This window comes from Perca fluviatilis, chromosome 14 (assembly GCF_010015445.1).
Source record: "Perca fluviatilis chromosome 14, GENO_Pfluv_1.0, whole genome shotgun sequence".
NCBI lineage: Eukaryota > Metazoa > Chordata > Actinopteri > Perciformes > Percidae > Perca > Perca fluviatilis.
Window position 1 is genome coordinate 36,344,591 of NC_053125.1, and position 18,882 is coordinate 36,363,472.

The following is an 18,882-nucleotide window of genomic DNA, read 5'->3' on the forward strand; positions in this document are numbered from 1 at the left end:
TAGTCGAGCTGAAACGGACCGCTTCAGAAGTAAAGGTTATTTTCTCGTTGCAAACGTTGCTCTGAACTGGACTTTAGTAGCAGTTTTTAAGTTTTTAATCTCTTCAGATCAAATAAAATAAAATGATGAGCGTCTTTTGTCTCTGTGCTTTGTTCCAATGTGATCATAACTTCACTTCTCTCATATCCGAGCATCAACAGTAGTGAGAGCTGTGTGATTATACTGTTTATTAGCACTTCCGTTTTATATCTGGTTGGAGTCTTGTTGAGTGACATTTTGCAGGTGAAGGCCCAGGAGGCCCCTGATATTTTGGGCGCCTGAGCCTTTCCCCAGTAGACCTGTCCAGTAATCCATGGCCACTGTTTAAGTGTTTAAACATTAACATTCACAACTATTACTAGACTTTCCTCTGAAACTACCTTTAATATCTGCATTCATACAAAGAGTTACTTACAGCTACAGTATAAGTTTAACTGAGAACAAGAACGTAGTGAAGCCAGGAGCTCAGGTGTCCTTTCATGAACTTGTAACCTTGGAACTAACACAGAGACACTGCCAATATAAAACCTGTCCTTTTCACAAGACGCCACAAGATGGAGCCCTGGTGTAATGGGAGGAATCATGTTTCTGTTCATTATTATATTACATTACATAAGTTAATTTATTTTATTTAACCAGCACACTCTGGTGTGTGATGTCATGTGTCTGTTGCCATGGTGATGATCTTTATTTTGTAGCCTACATGTTCCTCTAATACAGTGACGGTTGAATTAAAACTCCATAAGTTAAAGAGCTGTGAGCTGTTCCCTGCTGAACTGAACATGTGTAAAGAAAGAGAAGGTGCTGTGCTGCCTCCTGCTGGCTGTCTGACTCAACTGATATGATGCTCTCATCCAGAGAGAGGTTTATAATCAGCAGCTTATTGAAAAAGATATGAATATGTATATAAAGGGTCTGATATGAATGTGTACATGTGTGCAGGAATGTGCAGTTATTGTCCAGGGGTGCAAAAATTTAGTTTTAATACAAAAATATGTGCAAGAGGGAAAATAGTAAGGATGGGTGACCTGGCTGTGTCACGTTGTCTGATGCCTTGTATGTTTTGAAAAATTAAAAGCAGTCTGAGTGTAACAGTGAATATGTCTGGTGTGGAAAAACAGCATCCTGTATATCTGCTCATTAAAGATCATCAGACTGTAATCATGAGCTGAAAAACAGAACCTGATGGTTTCTGTGTCTTTTACACTTAAGAAAATTGACTGAATGTTCACGACTACAGAATCAGACCTCAGACGCTCTGCTCTGTAGCTGTTTGTGATTGGTGTAAAGTTTCCAACCTCTGGCTGATGTTGCAGCTTTTTATAGTCTGCGGTGTTTCTGTTCTCTGTTATCTGCTGAAGAGAAGTGTTGATCGGTTAGCCACAACCAGAACAAATGTTCCATCTGTCAGAGATGTGAAACCCACAGAACCACACGAGGAAACACCAGAGTTTATTGATCCTGCACAGAAACAAGCTCATAAATACAATATATCAATATCAGTAAATCATTATTATTATTAGACTCTGTTCAGTAGATATTTGTTGGTTGTTGTGCAATGTAATGAACACTTACAGAGGAACAAATCTATGACTTAAATAAGAAGCATTTAACGAAACACATTTAAAGAATGCAACATGCTTTTTGTAGCTGAATTAATTTCATTTAACCTTAACATCAATCAACATTTATTCATAGTGCTTCACAGCAACCAACAGGTGTCCAAAGTGCTCGAAGGACCAAGAATAAAACAACATACCATACAATAAAAGGAGTAAAACATAGAATACAGTAAAATCTGAAACTGTTGCATAAAAACAGGAGAAAGAAAGAGATAATGCTGCAACGCTATTGTGCATTAAAAAGTAGGGTTGGGTATCGTTTGGGTTTTTTCCGATATAAAATATGAGAAAAGGAGCACAAAACGACAGTTGGCAACACTAAAGAAAGGCTTGTTTATTGCTAAGGCCATATGGTCAAAATTAAATGAATTATTAGTAATGTAATAACAATAACTTATAACAATGACTTATTTCACCAGTAAATTGATGATAAACAACAAAAACAACCACCAGATGGGAAAAGGTAATTTTACAATAACTTTGAATGCACCACAAGGCTGGCGAGTCTGTGTTGTTTTTCCGACAAGGGCAGCTGCAGCCAGACTGTTAGGTCCCGGTGTTGGAATCCTCTACAGGGAAATACAGTCACACTCTACACCGCTTAACGTAAGCTGTCAGAATTTTAACAATTGTGTTTAATCCAGCTACTAGCTAACGGTAACGTAGCGTCCCGTGCAGCGATAGTTCTGAATAAAAAAAATGGCAGGCATCAAAATAAAGCACAAAATGTTTGTTCTTAGTCAATGTCGTTACTACCGTTCACGTCAGAACTGGGACCCTATTGGCACTGCGTTTTGGTACCCAACCCTAACTAAAATCCATTCCAAATAAAGAAGTTTTAAGTTTGGATTTCAAAAGAACGACGTCTGTAATGGTGTGAATGTCAGGTGGTAACTTGTTCCAAAGTCTCGGGGCAGCAACAGCAAAAGAGTGATCCCCCCACAGTTCGTACCTCGACCTTGGGACTTCTAAAGCCAGTTGGTTGGATGACCGGACTGCTATACAGGTACAGATGTAGATGTGAGGGTCTCTGGGGACCAGTGATTGGCCAGCTGGACTCCACTGGTTGGACTGGTGTGATGGTGTTCAGGTCTTCTTCTGTGAGGAGTAGAGGACCTCTGGCTCTGCTGGAGACTCTGAACACAAACAGTTCAAACAATATGAGAAACTGTTGGAGACAAACGTTTCTCAACAGTGACTTGTTTGGCTCTCTTCATACATCTAGATAAGGGGGGTAGTTTGTTTAAGTTCACACACCATTACAGGTTAAATGTCATAGTCCAGTCCATGAACAAGTCCAGGAAATATTATGCATACATAATATCCGCGCACCGAGCTCCGCCTGATCTTCTAAGGACGGTGACGCCGTTATCAGTCGAGTATTGATTGGTCAGTAGGCGGTGCTTTTACACCGGTTGATCTCTGATCACCAACCTAACCTGCTCCCTATCAGGGTAGGTGTTCAGCATAAGTTACCAAGGCGATTTAACCCGGTAACAACTGATCCACCGTCGTGATACACAAAACCCTGGGTTGAACCTGAAGTTATCTTGTTAACGCCATATCTCGCTTCGTAGTACAGGCCTTTGATGTAGTTAGGTAATGATGATAATAATAATCTCCCACTCATGATTACATAGGTTTAGCAATACTTTATTTTGGTGTGTAGAAACCATACAATATGAATGCAGAAATTCAAACACACAAATTAACACGACAACATAACAAGAGCAATTTCTAAAACATAAACAATTTATAGAATATAGACAAATTATTAAGAAGTTACATTTTTAATAATTGTGAACAATAAATCAAATTTGTGTAGCACTGTGCAATTAGGGCTTTGCTGTGATTATTACATGACAAATCAGCCTCATCATTTTATTTTCACCATTCTCTAGCACAAAAAAAGCTTGATTCAAAGTTTCATCATCAGTAAAATGTAAAAAACTAAAAAAACAACTACAGTGAACAAAGCTACCACTAGTTATATATATATATATATATATATATATATATATATATATATATATATATATATATATATATATATATATATGGCCAAATTCAGCTTCACATTAACACATGTGAGAAAGGGAAGAACTGCATGTTTCTGTTTTTAACTGATACTACAGTGGAAAGAAATGACTGCATGTGATTGTTGTGGTCATGTATACAGTCTGATTGATTCAACTGTGGTGAAAAAAGGTGCTGTTTTAAATCATACACATCCTAAATCTTCTTAGTTTATCAATGACTACACAGGGCATCTTATTAAAATAAATTACAAATGAAAAGTAAAAAATAAAAAATGTGAAGCTGCTGCATTGAGAAGTTTCTTATAAACATATGTATCTTTCAGAAACAAAATGTGTATAGCTTGTTCTGTATGTGAGATTGTTTGTTCCCTGCCAGTTAATCTACAGAACAAAATATACATTATTCTGAGAAAACAATTAAATATATACAGTACAGGCCAAAAATTTGGACACACCTTTTCATTCAATGCGTTTTCTTTATTTTCATGACTATTTACATTGTAGATTCTCACTGAAGGCATCAAAACTATGAATGAACACATATGGAATTATGTACTTACAACTGAAAACGTCTTGTATTCTAGTTTCTTCAAAGTAGCCACCCTTTGCTCTGATTACTGCTTTGCACACTCTTGGCATTCTCTTGATGAGCTTCAAGAGGTAGTCACCTGAAATGGTTTTCCAACAGTCTTGAAGGAGTTCCCAGAGATGCTTAGCACTTGTTGGCCCTTTTGCCTTGGTCCAGCACACCCCAAACCATCTCGATTGGGTTCAGGTCCGGTGACTGTGGAGGCCAGGTCATCTGGCGCAGCACTCCATCACTCTCCTTCTTGGTCAAATAGCCCTTACACAGCCTGGAGGTGTGTTTGGGGTCATTGTCCTGTTGAAAAATAAATGATGGTCCAACTAAATGCAAACCGGCTGGGATGTCGCTGCAGGATGCTGTGGTAGCCATGCTGGTTTAGTATGCCTTCAATTTTGAATAAATCCCCAAAAGTGTCACCAGCAAAGCACCCCCACACCATCACACCTCCTCCTCCATGCTTCACGGTGGGAACCGGGCATGTAGAATCCATCCGTTCACCTTTTCCGCATCGCACAAAGACACGGCGGTTGGAACCAAAGATCTCAAATTTGGACTCATCAAACCAATGCACAGATTTCCACTGGTCTTATGTCCATTCCTTGTGTTTCTTGGCCCAAACAAATCTCTTCTGCTTGTTGCCTCTCCTTAGCAGTGGTTTCCTAGCAGCTACTTGACCATGAAGGCCTGAATCTAGGATGAAATTTAAAATCCTTCTCCTGACCTACAAAGCTCTAAATGGTCAAGCACCATCATACCTAGAAGAGGTCTTAGTACCTTATTGTCCTAGTAGAGCACTACACACCCAGAATGCAGAGCTACTTGTGGTTCCTAGAGTCTCTAAAAGTAGACTGGGAGCCAGAGCCTTCAGCTACCAGGCTCCTCTCCTGTGTTGCAGTGTCCGCCTAACCGGCCCATCTGCTCCTCTTCGTAGTCATCAGTTTTATTTATCATATAATCAATAATATAGTGAGAGTAGAGGGAGGCAGGCCAGTACAGCCCGATCCGGTTGGTGAGAGTTCTAGCCCGACCAGGCACTTCTCTTTAACCTGCCTCTCGTAGTTATGCTATTATAATTCTAGACTGCCGGGGAAGTTCCTTCCTTCCTGTGACACACTGAGCTGATCTCTCATCTCTACTTGTTTCCTTTTGTATGCATCCTGTGCCAGAAATGCTTGTTACTAACCTAGCTCTGGGGAGTTTACTGCCCGGAGTCCTTATGTTTCTTCTTCGCAGAGCTATGCTCTGCAATTCACTGCAAATTCCCGGCCTGCTGCGTCCTGCTGCATCTGCCGCATCCACCCATGCTCTGCAGGGTCACGTTACATCCCGCAATGCCCTGCTGTGATGTTCATACGCACAGAGTAGTCAGGATCCGGTATAGGAGACTGCACTACTCAGTACGACATGATGTGTCCTGCTATGACATGAACTTCCACCATGACCTTCTAAGTCACTGTTCCATTATCTTTAATGTGACTATTATCGCCACTGTTCATCACCCCCCAACCGGCCCGTCAGACACCGCCTACCAAGAGTCTGCGTCTGCCGAGGTTTCTTCCTAAAAAGGAGTTTTTCCTCGCCACTGTCGCAATAGCCACTGCTAATGCTTGCTCTTGAGGGAATTATTGTAATTGTTAGGGCTTTGGAATTCATAGAGTGTGGTCTAGACCTACTCTATCTGTATAGTGTCTCGAGATAACTCTTGTTATGATTTCATACTATAAATAAAATTGAATTGAATTGAGTTGATTGGCGCAGTATCTTAACAGTTGTTTTAGAGATGTGTCTGCTGCTAGAACTCTGTGTGGCATTCATCTGGTCTCTAATCTGAGCTGCTGTAAACTTGCGATTTCTGAGGCTGGTGACTCGGATGAACTTATCCTCAGCAGCAGAGGTGACTCTTGGTCTTCCTTTCCTGGGGACGGTCCTCATGTGATCCAGTTTTGTTGTAGCGCTTGATGGTTTGGGGACACATTCAAAGTTTTCGCAATTTTCCGGACTGACTGACCTTCATTTTTTAAAGTAATGATGGGCAGTTGTCCAATAGGGCTGTCGGCTGTGTATCAACCTGACTTCTGCACAACACAACTTATGGTCCCAACCCCATTAATAAGGGAAGAAATTCCACTAATTAACCCTGACAAAGCACACCTGTGAAGGTAAAACCATTTCAGGTGACTACCTCATGAAGCTCATTGAGAGAACACCAAGGGTTTGCAGCGCTATCAAAAAAGCAAAGGGTGGCTACTTTGAGGAATCTGAAATATAAGACATGTTTTCAGTTATTTCACACTTTTTAGTTAAGTACATAATTCCATATGTGTTCATTCATAGTTTTGATGCCTTCAGTGAGAATCTACAATGTAAATAGTCATGAAAATAAAGAAAACGCATTGAATGAAAAGGTGTGTCCAAATTTTTGGCCTGTACTGTATATATTTAATTGTTTTCTCAGAATAATGTATATTTTGTTCTGTAGATTAACTGGCAGGGAACAAACAATCTCACATACAGAACAAGCTATACACATTTTGTTTCTGAAAGATACATATGTTTATAAGAAACTTCTCAATGCAGCAGCTTCACATTTTTATTTTTTACTTTTCATTTGTAATTTATTTTAATAAGATACCCTGTGTAGTCATTGATAAACTAAGAAGATTTAGGATGTGTATGATTTAAAACAGCACCTTTTTTCACCACAGTTGAATCAATCAGACTGTATACATGACCACAACAATCACATGCAGTCATTTCTTTCCACTGTAGTATCAGTTAAAAACAGAAACATGCAGTTCTTCCCTTTCTCACATGTGTTAATGTGAAGCTGAATTTGGCCAACAGCTGAGGAGGTCACACCTTCTGCTATTTAAATGGCCACGCTGTTTTCCATCTTTGTTGGATCCATGTATGTGTATGGGACCTCCAGCCTCTTGTTTCTGGCTTTGATGACCACACTTAACCCTTCAAGCTCTCCTTGAAAATCCTTTATCAGCGCGCAGGGAATCTCCTCACTGAAATGGTGATCTGGGTATTGGCCAAGAGGGACCTAATGAGATAAATGATACATTTAAAAAATACTGTTTAGAAATGTTTGAACTTAAACTATTCGCTATATAATGTACAGTTGTAGTGAGCAGGATTTCTTTCTGTGGCTCAAAAAGGGTGTCCAGCCGTAACGACATAGTGACCCTTTTTTTTTCAACCTGAACATAAACGTGATTTATATAATAATATTTCATAAAATCTTGGGCACTTACGAAGTCAGACGACTGCTTGCTGAGTAGCCACACGGTGGCCATTCCATGAACTGTTGTGTTGATGGCAGGGAATGTCTTCAGCATCGTGGCCTCGCTTGTTTCCCCCTTTGTGGTTGGTGGAGGAAGTTGCAGAGAGATGGGAGTGTTGGGCATCCAGCCATCATAGTCATACTGCAATGAATTCATGATTGACAGATTAATTCTTAAAGCGTAGCTCTCGCCAATATGCAACCTAGGGTCTTTTTGTGAATGTACCCGAGTCAAACTTTTGTTTAATAGCATAATTAGGATGGAAATGCCACTTTTAGGAATTATGGTGTTTTTGTTTGAGTGCTAGGGGCAATACTATGATCACATCAAAATCATTATTTTAACACTCTAAGAAGGCTCGACACTTTGCTCCAAGTATCACCGGGGGCTCTACACATGAACTCAGCATCGAGAACATTGTGTTCACAGACTTTTTGACTAAAGTGAGTTGTTAAAACCTTTCTTTTACTAAACTCTGTGTACACAAACAATGTTCTCAATGCTGAGTTCATGTGTAGAGCCAGGGGCGTCGGACTGGGGGTAAAACCGATACTGATTACCAGGGCCCAAGGGGAGAGAGGGCCCTTGAAAAGTCTGGAATATATTTTATTTCACCTGGATATTTTCATTTCCTAATTAAATTTCATAATGCATGTCAGATGAAATGTAAAGTTAGTGTATTGGCTGAATAACTTGGTTGATTGACTGACTACATTTTGCATACAAAAAAGACTATCTAAGGTCTCACCCACCCCTTGCTAATGCGCCAAATGGTTTAGTCCATCTGCACGCATTTTGTTTACGTTAGCTAGTTCAGTTGAGCGTCTGGTGGAGCGCAAACTTCTGCTGTAGAAATGTCTTTCTCAAAGAAAGCCAAATCAGGCTACCAAACAGAAAGGAAAGACAGGAGGAGGAGAGGAAACGAAAGGAGGGGAAACAATTGGTAACTGACTTATTTACAAAGAAAGGTGAGCACAAACTAGAAAACGAAATCCATGGTGCTAAACTGCTTGAATATCTCTGTGACTGTTGGTGCTAAAAACAAACTGAGACAACCCATATAAAGAGCAGAACATACTTTCAACTGATAATGTGGTTATACATGTAATCTGAGGTAAAGGCTAAATAAATAAAACTACACTATCAATGCTGTTTGCATATAACACACCATTGTAATAGCCTAATTTACAACATGTTTAATTTTAAATGAATAGGCTATAATGTCTATAATTAGCAATAATAGGCTAATCAGTGTCATAGGTAGCTTGGTAGCTCATTGGTAGATACATATCATGTCAACATTATAGTTATGTCAGATTTAGTAGATGTTAACATTGTGAAACACATGGCCCTCAGTTTCAGAAACTGTCCCAGCAGGGAGCAACAGACCCCTCAGCCTCCTCTTTGGATTTGAGACAAGGGGAGCTTATATCCAAATTAAAGTTAATATCAAATGTATCCTTCATAGAGAAAGATGATAGAGAACATCTGATTGAGGATGATTGGACTGAAGACAGCAGGGAGCTCTGAGCAGAGTGTGGAAATGAGAGCTGAGGAACTGGAAAGTAGACAGAGCAGTGCAGACCAGTTTTTGCCAGAGGATCCAGGACTATGGCCAGATAAATTAACAGATGATCAGAGAGACACCATAGTAGGCAGGCTGGCAAGTAAAGGTCCAGGGAAAAAACAACAAAATGTAGTAGTAACCACAGTAAAGTAGGCTAGAGAATGTTGAGAAAGGAGGTTTTAAATGTGTTATCAGGCTACTCTAAGCATTACAGTTAATTGTTATTACCCTATAAACATCTAGGCCTACAGATTCATGTGTACAGAGGCCCAATTATTAAATTTTTTTTGGGAGGGGGGAAGGGGGTGAGTTGAGGAACATGGGGGCCCATCAGGACTGCCTATGCATAGGGCCCAGGGTCTTGTGCTATGCCCCTGTAGAGCCCCTGGTGATACTTCAAGTTATGTGAAGCCTTCTTAGGGACCGTTCGGTATTTATGGAATGGACCACCGGAGGAAAATAGGGAAGGGTCATGTCTTTTTATTCTTTGCTGGGGGGAGGGTCGCCCAACATTATTTGCTCTGGGGGGGACTTTTGTATTCATGAAAAGAGCAACATTTCAAAGTGGCTTGTTTGGTGCATATTTTTCCATGTAGTAGTCTCGGCCCCCCCATCAGCACCCTAGCAGATGGGTCTGACCGCATACGTGGAGTTTGCTGCGGGCAAGAGGTGCACTGCCCCCCTTGTGGCTGAAACGGGTAATTGCATTGTTTAAAAAATGAGTGCAGAATAATTAGGCCTACGTTTGGCATGACCAGATATTTTATAAATATTTTAAACACAAATCAACTAAATGGTGGTAGGTAATACATCTGATTTCATATACTGCTTTAATAAAAAAATATTACCTGGCTGACGATGGGACATCTTGCCATGCCAACGTTGCCATAAAGGTTTCCTAAATGCCATGTATGTAAATTTGATGTCGGCTTGATTGCGCGTTTTGTGTAAATTTGGACTTTTCTACGTTTATGCCACTTTGTTTAAATGGCAAAGTGGAGAGGCCTCTTTCACCTGTTTGGAGCTGGCTGGTGAATGTGACACTCATATAGGCCTTGCTGGATACACCGTGACCCTTTTTGTGGATCTACTGATCGCTGTAGATTACTTTTTTCGTGTCATTGGATTACGGCAAAATACGGATCTTTTTTCTTAACGTGTTTTAACATTTTATGGTGTGATTGCGCTGCGTTTGGAGAGGCATCTCAACAGACTGTAGGTCGAACACTGATTGTTCACTGTTACATGTTAATTGAATTATTCCGCCACCGTCTGTCTATTGCGTTCCAAGACTGCCGTGCCATGATTGGCGATTGATTATTACCCAGTGTACTTTGTTGAATGGTCTCAATGTTTTATTGTTTTATTTCATGTGAATACTAGTTTACTAGAGGAGTAACTAAGTATTTGAAGTAATGCAGTAAGTGTGCATTTAGTTTCCATGCTTATTGTGTTTCCCCAACAATGTTAGTAAGTAAATCTACTGAAATGGCCCCCACACCATAACACAGGAGTGTGATGCGTAAGATGAGAAAGCAGAGGTTAAGCCGCGTATCTAAAAGCTGTAAACAAACAATGGGCATCTGTACGTCTTTACCAAGCGCAAACCAGCATAGCAGGCATCAATGAAATGTTGGGGAGGGTTATGCCTCTTTTCCTAATCATTTTGGAGGGTCATACAAAATGTATTGTCGGCGAAGGGAGGCCCCTTAAATAAATAACGAACCGTCCCTTAGTGTTTTAAAAATAGTGATTTTGATGCTATCATAGTAGTGCCCCTAGCACTTCCATTCAAAGGGCCATTTGACTGAAAAATGAAAATACGGTCAGTCTTAAAAGTGGCGTTTCCGTCCTAAATATGCTTTTAAACTAAAGTTTAACTTGGGTACATTCACAACAAGGTTGTAGGTTGCATTTTGGCGAGAGTTACACTTTAATACTCCTTGAAGTCACGCCGTGTCAGTCAATAGGTCAGTCGGTTCACCACTTTCGTCCACACTGATTCATGGTCCCCAGAGGATAGATCCTAATGACTTTGGTGATCCCCTGACTTTTTACTTAGTGCCACAATGAGGTTAACATTTGGGGTTTTCAGTTTAACAACTTTATTTGCTAGATTGTCATTAAATCGCGTTCACACATTCATGTTGGAATCACTTTGGTGATCCTCTGACTTGTCATCCAGCACCATCATCACATCAAAATTATATTTGTCCAATCTTTATGACCAAATACCTGCAAAACTGACATTTCCATCTGTCTCAGCTGTTGTTTGTGTTTTGTGCTAATTACTAAATGTTTGCATGTTAACATAGTGAACTAAGATTGTGAACTTTGCAAACATAAATACTAAAAGTCAGCATGTTAGCGTTTTCATTGTGAGTATTTTATCACGTGTTGCATTTAGTTGAAAGCATCACTGTGACTAAGTGCAGCATCACAGACCTGTTAGCATGCTGTAGACTCTTGTTAATGCCTTCCATCTTTCTTCAGTTCAGAACTAAACTGCAACACAATTCCACAAAAATAGGTTAAGTTAAAAGGCTTCACCTGTCCAGCATTCACAGCTGAGTGCTGTCCTGAGCAAGTGAAGATCACCATGGTGACAAACTTGACCAACTCAACCACGGAGGTGAAGCTCTGTGGAATTCCTGAGAATTAGAAAGAATAAACTGACTCAAAGACATCCAGTTGACTAGTTGAGTTATGTTTGCAACATGATAATATAATATCTAAATGTGCACATAAAGCATCATTTATCACCATAATAAGCTTTTTTAAATTAAAACTCACCCGTGCGTGCTTGGGAAAGAAATCCATGTTCAAAAATGTCTGAAATCCACTTCTGCAGTTCGGAGTCTTTCTGGACCTCAGCATCATTCTTGTAGTAGAAGCTGAGCACTCCTTGCACAAACCTTTGAGAAATGTAGATAGGTAAAATATAAAGCACATTCCTAGTTGAGATATGTATTGTTATACACACTGCAGTAGTGAGACTATTATTTTTATTATTGAGTGGGGAAATTACAATTTACATTCTGTTTTGTTAGAAATCACACAAAGGCCTGAAATCCACACTCTGACTTTGGTCCTTACGGGGGCTTGATCCAGCTAGTTTCAGGTTCCTAACGCAACTCCCTACGGACTGAGCTACCGCCACCCCCAAACATTTGGAGCAAGTAATGATCTGGGTTTTACAGCGAGGTAGGCTTTGGTAGTCGTATTTTGGACATTTGGAGAGATCAGTCTTTATGCTAAACTAAGATAATAGCCTCTTGGCTGTAGCTCCGTACTTAAAACACAAAATTATTAATCTTCTCACATCTAACTCTGGGCAAGAAAGTAAATATGTTTATATTCATACTATTTATGTAGGTGAATCATCCACCAAAAGAAGTGCACATTTCATATTCTGTCATTCCAATACAGTCCCCTCTGCCATTACAAATGATTATACTCATTATCACCTCAGAGCTACAGGACTCAACCACACTGATTATAGTTTTTTATTGAAACTGACACCTTCAATGTTTAAGTGTAAGGATGTCTCTCATCTCATCGAGATTCTCTATCAAAGTATTTCAGGCAGGAATATTGATAAAATTTCATTACCAACTGCCACTCTACTCAAATCAAGAGGCAGTAGCTAGGGCGCCTGGGTAGCTCATATGGTAGAGTGCGTGCCCGTAGTGTTGTAACATGAGGTAACTTCATCAGGGATGTCAAAGTACTGTAGGTGTTCGGCCTGTTGTTAAGGTTATTTGGAAAAAGACATTAATAGGCGTGGTGGAGCTCAAATGTTGCAGATTAGTAGTTAATACCTTTAGATTATGGACAGGAAACCCTACACAAATGTTGGCTGACTCAAAATGATTCATGAGAAATTGAACTGAGTTACATAAGAGAACAAACGCTAGATACTAAAGAGGGCAGGATTTTGGGGCTACTTTTTTCCACCTGTACTACCTTTGGATGATATCCCAAAGCTTGAGTCCATCATCCCTGTAGTAGAAGTTTGGCACAGCCTCCAAACCACGTTCAGCAATGTCCTCTGGTATGCAGAGGGAGCTGTAGGTCATTGAGGACAGTGATCTCTTCAGGATTGTTATCATACCCCCTCCACCAGAAGCTGCAAACTAGATAACAGTCAGATATGTAAGGGATGTAGTTAGACACAAATACTGTAAATTACATTGAAACAAAAACGTTGTTTAGTGAGCTTTACGTACCTGTGTAAAAACTCCAGTCTTAGATATTAGAAGACTTCGAGCTAAGTAGTTGATCTGTAGAGTGTAGCGAGTGTGAGGTATGAGGAGCTGAGGGAAGGAGGGAACTCTGTTAGTAACACTATTACATGTTAACAAAGTCAGAAAGCTTGATGCTTCTATACCGTTTAGCAGTGAGAAATGCTTGCAAAATAAAAACACACAAACATGATTCATCTACTTTGGAAGATAAAATCAAGTTGATAAAACTACAACTACAGTAAGTTGAGTATTCAGCCTTCAGTTACCTTGTACAGTGGATGCACCATTGGCACATTACGCAGCATTGAGATTGCAAACACTTCAGCCAGCAGATGAGTGCGCAGCAGGTGAACATTGAGTTGATGCTCACTGAAATCTGCACTCCTCACAAAAATCTTGGCCATCAACCAGTCGTACTCAGAATCGGTAGGAAAGAAGATGGGGTTGTCATCTGCCGGAGTCTGCTTCAGCTGCAGGAGAAGGAAGGGGGATGTGGTTTATTCAATCCAATGGATCCATTTCCAGTACTGGTTATCAATGTTAAAGAATGTTCTGTAATTGTTGTATGTTGTCGTCTATTTACTAAAGGTTTCTTCTGCTATTCAGTTAGTTGATCAGATTTTCATTGAATCCCAGGTCAGAGCACAGGATCAGTTGATCATCAATCATCAATGATTTCATGTCTAACTTCTTATGTCTTTGACAAAAGGAAAGAGAGAGGTATGCTGTCTGGCAATTACAATGAAAATACCTTAAATATATATTTTTCTTCATATGCAGTATGTTTGCTCTCCATTAGTAATTTTAATAATTTTACTAAAGGTATTTCTGTCTACCCTGTATACATATACCATATATGACATATACAGTATAGTAGTGCATGTCTGTCAGTCCGGGAAGAGGGATTACTCCCTAACCTAAAGCTTCACTATAAGCTACATTTGAGAGCTAATCTCACCTGTATAGCAATTGGCATCAGTTTATCATCAGGTGTTTCATGGAGCAGGACGAGGGGAGCCATCAAGTACTGCTTCTTCCCATTGATGGTGTTTGCATTCACTCCATCCAAAAGCTTGTAGTCACACAGGAATATGTTGCCTTTCTGTTTGAAAGTTTAGTGAGGATGAGAAACTATTTGACTCACATGCATACAGTGTGGATATTACATACACTAAGTAAACATTCACCATGCAATTCCTAATTGAACATGTCATGGGGCAGAACACTATTGTTTCAAATACTAAGGTCAATCAAGATCAGGATATTCACCTCCATTTCATTTCTCAAGCTATGACCATGGAGGGAGACCATGTCATCAGTGACAGGAAAGTTATCAGGCAGAGCTGAACAACGTCGGATCAACATGGGGTTGAGACCATTTAGATACTGGTAGCCAAAAAAAGCGTCCTCCTTCCAATGTTCCTGGACATAGTCTGGAAAATTAATAGAGTTAAACTTGACTGAGTTTCAAATTGTTGGCTAGAAAATCTTACTCTGCCACTGTTATCAGCTTATGTGTACACTGCATGTGAACCTGAAACAAGGAAAACAATGTGTTACACATGGACAAATCATAAAATTAGGAAACCCTAACTTATGTTTAGATATGTTTACTTCTGTCACCTTTTTGTGCCAAGTACAGAAGCCAATAAACTATTTAGTAGTTGTTTTTTTTGGTAGGAATGAAGTCGGATATCTGAGTAAATACAGTGTAGTGTACTACCAGGGGCGTAGCACAAAATTCTGGGCCCTAGAAAGGTATTTTCTATGGGCCCCTCCCCGCATCGACAGCTATTCATTCTAGTATCTTTTTGGACCCTCCTCACATGAGGGCGCTGTGTACTCAGTCCCCTTCCCCCCCCCCAGTCCGACGCCCCTGTGTACTACTATAAATACAGTATCAAGTATTTCATGAAACGTCCATGATAGTACCTGATATGTCAGTCCGTTTGGAGCAGAACACCCGATTGATATCATCAATATTTGTCCAGTTCTTCTTGCAATCAGCCAGACCCTTAAGTTGCAGTTCAGTCAGCCTAGAAAATAAAAGTAGAGTAACTTCATTACACTGCCTTAAATCGCATTGATAGTCAGGTACATAGTAACACAGATAGATTTCTGACAGAAATTGAGGACCTTACCCGGTGGCTGCAGTGTAGAGAAACTCTGTGTTCTTAGTAAAGGAGAAGCGGATCTCACAAGGCAAAGAATGAAGGTTCGTTGACTTCATGCAGTGGGGTATTCCTTCTACATACACATGCCAGCTGGAATAAATATAGAAGAGCAGAGAGGTAAGGAACTTTGGATTACATACCAGTGTAACTCCCATTTATCTAAGAATAATGTACTTTCCTTGGCATGTATTTATCTATCTAATATTGCAATTTTGCAGCATACTGTATGTTATAGTAAAATTAATTTAAATAAACCCTGGCAGGTGTAACAATGTCATATTGTGGTTCATTTCTCATTGTGTGCCATGAATGTATATTAACCAAAGGTGGAGGAGGTTTGGAGGCATGTTAGTTTTGGAGTGCATGAAATAAAAATGTGTTGTTCTGAGCTCTCACCGATAGTCCTTCTCTCTTTGACCCAGTTCCATCTGCCGACTGTACCTGCCAAGATGATTGTTGTCTTCGAACCCTCAGAGCTTGGAGAAAGAACCACAATCACAACACAGGTTGAATTTGTTTATACTGTATATACAGTATAGTATGTTGGCATGAATTAAGTTCAGCCTTTTTAGAGACCAGCTGGCAGAACGTGTTTTTATTTTATGTCTTCTGTGGTCAGTGAACAGCGTACAGGATGCCAAGCTAAATTTTAGACAAACCTGTTCCTCTCTCGGAAGCGGTGCACCTTGCTGTCAGTGATCCAGCGGTAGATAGGAAAGGTGTAGGTATCTCCCTCAGGAGATTTCACTTCCACCTTGGCGGGGGAACCAAGAGTCTTCACGGAACAGTGGGAGAGGGCTGTTTGTCCAGCTCTATCAGGACCAGCTTTCCAATGGAAACAGGGCAGGATATTAACTGGAGTAAAAAGAAATAAAAGTGTTTATACATTACTTGACATTACAATACAAAGCAACTTACAACAAGTGCATTCAACCATTTGGATACAACCCAAAATTGCAAGAATCATGCAACTTCATCAAATATATTGAACTGCTTCAAGTGCTACTTCAGCCATGCTTTAGTTCGTTAGAAACATTGCCCACTCTGCCACTCCCTCCTGCTCTGTATAGACCAGACATTTTGAAAAGCACAGCTGAAATTGATAACCGCAAGGATGGCTCAGTTCCATCAAGTGTCCCAGTAAGCACACACACACACACACACACACACACACACACACACACACACACACACACACACACACACACAAAAGAGCAAGTGTCCCAGCAAGCTATTTCAGTGAGTCAGCATGCACAATACCAGGACCTTTCCTAAGTGGAATGCAGCCATCAGTAATGGTTTAATACCAGGACCTCTCCTAAGTGGAATGCAGCCATCAGTAATGGATTAATACCAGGACCTCTCCTAAGTGGAATACAGCCATCAGTAATGGTTTAAAACCAGGACCTCTCCTAAGTGGAATGCAGCCATCAGTAATGGTTTAATACCAGATTGAGAGAACCTGAAATGACCTGTTCAAATTGTAAATGTTTCTAATTATTTGTGTTGTATAACTTTTAAATATTGTAATTGATTGTGTTTTTTGCTGCCTCTGCGCCAGGACTCCCTTGAAAAAGAGGGTTTTTAACCTCAATGGGACTTTCCTGGTTAAATAAAGGTTAAATAAAAATAAAAAATACCAGGGTCTCTCCTAAGTGGAATGCAGCCATCAGTAATGGTTTAAAACCAGGACCTCTCCTAAGTGGAATGCAGCCATCATTAATGGTTAGACTATACCTGTGCTTTTCCTACTATGACATGTCAACATGTCTGCCGTGAAAAAGGTCTATTACCTGCTCATTCCATTAACCTGGCCTGTCCTACCTAGGGTTGGGTACCGAGACCCGGTTCGACTGTGGAACCGGTTCCTACGCACATGGCAGGAATCGGACCGGATTAGAATGTACATTTTGGTTCCTCATTTTGGTTCTGCTTAATGTGTCGACTGAAATATTTTCCCTCTATAACTCCGAAACGGATGTAAAAATATCCCACTTTCTCTGTAGTCTACCGTTAGCTAGCTACCGTAAATGTAGGCTACTTTTAAAATACCATATTTTCCCTCTGGGCTCACCAAAACGGACGTAAAAGTATATTAAATATTCACTGCATGTGATCGCTAAGTGACTTAAGTTTACTTAATATATATTTAAGTGCTTTAAAATGTTAATATATTGTTACATTTAAATAATTTTCAATTGAATTGTGAAACCTGCCAGCTACATTTAAAAACAGCCAGAACATAAAACAAGAGATGAAGATAGAGTGTATTTGATAACCAAGAACTGAGCCATAACATCTCAATAATTATACAATCCCTAAATGTAAAAGGGTGGAGAAAATCAAACTTGTGCAATATAATCACAGTATTTGATGTGAATAAGATCTCATATAGGCAACTTTGAGGAAGCATGTACTACATTTAAACAGAAAGAGGGATATTTAGGACTCACTGTTCCTTTGGTGAATTGTAAAGCTCCTTTGAGCCACGTGCGTTCACTCTCCCCATCTGTTCCTACCAGCTTAATGAAGACCTTGTTAAAAGTGGTGGCATAGGCAAGATCGCCAGTGGATAGAGTCACTTTATAATTCACCATTTTCACTCTGGAAAGCAGCAGAATCCTGGTGGGGAGAGATCAATGATAACCATTCTCGGCTGCTCAGCATGGATTAGGTAAACTACCACTAGATCAAACTGAGTGCCAAAAAATCTTTTAAATACTGCTATCACAATGAAAATGGCATTATAAGACCTTCTATTAAATTGGTCTTTTAAATTCCACGAAAGCCTCTCTTACCTTGTGTTAATGAGACCAAAATGTTCCTTTGATGAACTGTTCTTTTGATAAGAGTAGTCACCACTGACTGCTCTTTTTATACATACACTTTGGTGGGCGTGTCCTGTCAGTAGGAGTAGTACATAGTCAACTGTGGTGATGAAATACTTACTGTATATGTCGTGAGCATCGCAGTCAAATAAAAATATTACAAAATAACAAAACAAAGGGTTCACTTACAACGTTTATCCAGATTCATCAGATTTTGTTTTATTATATATATATAAAAAAAATCTGTAACATGATAGTGAGAAATTTCTATGTCATTGCAAATACATATAGTGGATTATACAGTAGAGAGAATTCAGTGACAAGTAAACAAAGTAAATGCAAATATTAGTTATGGAATCACCAAATGCACAAATCACTGAGTTATTTTTATTGTTTCTAACACAAACATACACTCAGTGTTATGAAATGATCCTGTGGGTCATATTAGAGGGGAGGAACAAACCACCCATATCTTCGGACGCTTCTTGTC

The 18,882-nt window shown here is 39.8% G+C and overlaps 1 pseudogene; it reads right to left on the reverse strand.

Annotated features, from left to right (window-relative positions):
- Positions 1-7,085: 7,085 nt before the first annotated feature.
- Positions 7,086-18,176, reverse strand: LOC120572949 (annotated as a pseudogene).
- Positions 18,177-18,882: the final 706 nt, after the last annotated feature.